Raw genomic sequence first — 4,584 nt, 5'->3', positions numbered from 1 at the left:
TATATTGTTATTTTTACTTTTGTGTCGCGCCTGGCGGGTTGAAATGTGATTTTCATGTGTTTGTTTGATGGGTTGCTGTCCTCAGATAATAGCATGGTTTTGTTTCCACCGTAAAGCCTTTTGAAAACTGACACTGTGGCTGGAAGCCAGGGAAAATGCAGAGCGCCAAATTAAAATAAATTACTATAAAAATCTAACTTTCATTAAATCACACATGCAAGATAGCAAATTAAAGCTACACTTGTTGTGAATCCAGCCAACATGTCAGATTTCAAAAAGGCTTTTCGAGGCGAAAGCAAACGATGCTATTATCTGAGGATAGCACCTTCATAAATAAAGAGAAAAGCATATTTCAACCCTACAGGCACGACACAAAACGGAGAAATAAAAATATAATTCATGCCTTTCCTTTGACGAGCTTCTTTTGTTGGCACTCTGATATGTCCCATAAAAATCACAAATGGTCCTTTTGTTCGATTAATTCCGTCGATATATATCCATTTATTTGGCGCGTTTGATCCAGAAAAACACAGTTTCCAACTTGGGCAACGTGACTACAAAATATCTCAAAAGATACCTGTAAACTTTGCCAAAACATTTCAAACTACTTTTGTAATACAACTTTAGGTATTTTGTAACGTAAATAATCGATACAATTGAAGACGGGATGATCTGTGTTCAATACAGGAGGCAAACAAACTGTAGCTAGCTTTCTGGTCACGTGCCTCTATCTAACAGTACACTACAAGTGACACTCGTTCTGAACAGGGCTACTTCTTCATTACACAAAGGAAAAACCTCAACCAATTTCTAAAGACTGGCGACATCCAGTGGAAGCAGTAGGAACTGCAAGAAAGTCCCTCAAACAGTTTTAGAAACTTCAGAGTTTTTTTCTATTCAATTTTTCCTATCCTAATTTTCTATCCAAATCTAATAATACTAATAATATGGGGATGAGGGATGAGTAGCAGGCAGTTGAATTTGGGCATGCATTTCATCCGGACGTGAAAATACTTCCACCTGTCACCAAGAAGTTAACAAGAAGTTCATCTTTAAACCGATGTATAACACTTGTATGATTCATGGATTTTTATTATGAGTATTTCTGTTTTTGAATTCAGCGCTGCTATTTCACTGGGTGTTGTCAAATCAATCCGTTAACGGGATTGGCGTCACTATGAAGTTAAACAGGTCAACATTCAAAAAGCCACTGGGCCAGACGGATTACCAGGACGTGTACTCAAAGCCTGCGTTGACCAACTGTCTTCACTGACATGTTCCACCATAGTACCACCATAGTCCCTGTGCCCAAGGAAGCAAAGGTAACCTGCCTAAATGATTTACCACCCCGTGGCACTCACGTCGGTAGCCATTAAGTGCCTTGTAAGGCTGGTCAAGGCTCACAACAACAGCATTCTCCCGGACACCCCTAGACCCACTCCAATTTGCATACAGCCCCAACAGATCCACAGATGACGCAATCTCAATCGCACTCCACACTGCCCTTTCTTTTGATTCAATTTTTTTCATTGAACACACACAAGAATGGTGTATAGGTATACAAGACAGGTATACAATTCTTATCAACAAGACCCAGAGTTCTGGGTGCAGAACAAATAATACAAAACATGACATACAAGTAGGAGAGGAAAGGCTGCCAGATTTGATCAAATGTTGATAATTTATTGTTCAGAATATATCGAATTCTTTCTAAGTGTACAGTGTTTGCCAATTCACTGAGCCATAATTTGGTAGAGGGCGCTTCCCTCCTTCCAAAACAACAAGATTAGTTTTTTTGCCGAAATGAGACCGTAAGAGATTAGTTGTTTTTGGGGGTTGGTTAATCCGTTTAGAGACTCAGATACTCCCAGGATTATCAGAAGCGGGTCTGGGTCTATTGAAGTCTCCAAAACTTCATAGAGGACCCCAAAAATTCCACACCAAAAACCATGCAAGCTAGAGCATAGGGCAAAGCAGTGGAGTAGTGCACCCTGCGCAGCCTAACATTTATCACACGTAGGGGATGTATCAGGAAATATCCTATGCAGTTTAGTTTTGGAATAGTGTAATACCTTGAATTGTATGAGACGATGTCTGGAATGAATGGAGCATGTATGGATATACTCCAAGCTCTCTTCCCAGTCTGCCACCGAAATGTCAGTCCCTAGTTCTTCCTCCCATTCTGACCTCGCCTTCTGGATGATAGCGGGGTGAACAGGCAGTGGCTCGGGTGGTTGATGTCCTTGATGATCTTTATGGCCTTCCTGTAACATCGGGTGGTGTAGGTGTCCTGGAGGGCAGGTAGTTTGCCCCCGGTGATGCGTTGTGCAGACCTCACTACCCTCTGGAGAGCCTTACGGTTGAGGGGCGGAGCAGTTGCCGTACCAGGCGGTGATACAGCCCGCCAGGATGCTCTCGATTGTGCATCTGTAGAAGTTTGTGAGTGCTTTTGGTGACAAGCCAAATTTCTTCAGCCTCCTGAGGTTGAAGAGGCGCTGCTGCGCCTTCTTCACGATGCTGTCTGTGTGAGTGGACCAATTCAGTTTGTCTGTGATGTGTATGCCGAGGAACTTAAAACTTGCTACCCTCTCCACTACTGTTCCATCGATGTGGATAGGGGGTGTTCCCTCTGCTGTTTCCTGAAGTCCACAATCATCTCCTTAGTTTTGTTGACGTTGAGTGTGAGGTTATTTTCCTGACACCACACTCCGAGGGCCCTCACCTCCTCCCTGTAGGCCGTCTCGTCGTTGTTGGTAATCAAGCCTACCACTGTTGTGTCGTCCGCAAACTTGATGATTGAGTTGGAGGCGTGCGTGGCCACGCAGTCGTGGGTGAACAGGGAGTACAGGAGAGGGCTCAGAACGCACCCTTGTGGGGCCCCAGTGTTGAGGATCAGCGGGGAGGAGATGTTGTTGCCTACCCTCACCACCTGGGGGCGGCCCGTCAGGAAGTCCAGTACCCAGTTGCACAGGGCGGGGTCGAGACCCAGGGTCTCGAGCTTGATGACGAGCTTGGAGGGTACTATGGTGTTGAATGCCGAGCTGTAGTCGATGAACAGCATTCTCACATAGGTATTCCTCTTGTCCAGATGGGTTAGGGCAGTGTGCAGTGTGGTTGAGATTGCATCATCTGTGGACCTATTTGGGCGGTAAGCAAATTGGAGTGGGTCTAGGGTGTCAGGTAGGGTGGAGGTGATATGGTCCTTGACTAGTCTCTCAAAGCACTTCATGATGACGGATGTGAGTGCTACGGGGCGGTAGTCGTTTAGCTCAGTTACCGTAGCTTTCTTGGGAACAGGAACAATGGTGGCCCTCTTGAAGCATGTGGGAACAGCAGACTGGTATAGGGATTGATTGAATATGTCCGTAAACACACCGGCCAGCTGGTCTGCGCATGCTCTGAGGGCGCGGCTGGGGATGCCGTCTGGGCCTGCAGCCTTGCGAGGGTTAACACGTTTAAATGTCTTACTCACCTCGGCTGCAGTGAAGGAGAGACCGCATGTTTTCATTGCAGGCCGTGTCAGTGGCACTGTATTGTCCTCAAAGCGGGCAAAAAGTTATTTAGTCTGCCTGGGAGCAAGACATCCTGGTCCGTGACTGGGCTGGATTTCTTCCTGTAGTCCGTGATTGACTGTAGACCCTGCCACATGCCTCTTGTGTCTGAGACGTTGAATTGAGATTCTACTTTGTCTCTGTACTGACGCTTAGCTTGTTTAATAGCCTTGCGGAGGGAATAGCTGCACTGTTTGTATTCAGTCATGTTACCAGACACCTTGCCCTGATTAAAAGCAGTGGTTCGCGCTTTCAGTTTCACACAAATGCTGCCATCAATCCACGGTTTCTGGTTAGGGAATGTTTTAATCGTTGCTATGGGAACGACATCTTCAACGCACGTTCTAATGAACTCGCACACCGAATAAAGTGACATCTCCAGATTGACAGGCGACAAAATCACAGCGCCAATAGGGGTGACTGTTACAGTTTTCTTCCGTCGAAGGAGAGTCGGACCAAAATGCAGCGTGGTAATTTACATACATGTTTAATAATGAAGAAAAGCGAACAATACAAAAACAACAAACGGAACGTGAAAACCTATACAGCCTATCTGGTGAAACAACAAAACACAGAGACAGGAACAATCACCCACCAAACACTCAAAGAATATGGCTGCCTAAATATGGTTCCCAATCAGAGACAACGATAATCACCTGCCTCTGATTGAGCACCAATTCAGACAGCCATAGACTATGCTAGAAAACCCCACTAAGCCACAATCCCAAAACCTACGAAAAACCCCAATACAAAACACACCACAAAATAAACCCATGTCACACCCTGGCCTGACCAAATAAAGAAAGAAAACACAAAATACTAAGACCAGAGCGTGACAGTGACACTCCTCACGCTCCATACTAAGCCAGCTGGATGACGGAAGTGCATCATCCAGCAGAAATGTAACAACGTGGAGGTTAGCGGCCCAGTAATAAAATATAAAATTTGGGAGAGACAATCCTCCTTCCATCTTGGATTTACAGAGGTGTTTTTTACCTATCCTGTGTGTTTTGTAATCCCAGATGAAAGGATT

This window comes from Oncorhynchus tshawytscha, linkage group LG02 (genome assembly GCF_018296145.1).
Source record: "Oncorhynchus tshawytscha isolate Ot180627B linkage group LG02, Otsh_v2.0, whole genome shotgun sequence".
NCBI classification, from domain to species: domain Eukaryota; kingdom Metazoa; phylum Chordata; class Actinopteri; order Salmoniformes; family Salmonidae; genus Oncorhynchus; species Oncorhynchus tshawytscha.
This window is presented reverse-complemented; position numbering follows the sequence as displayed.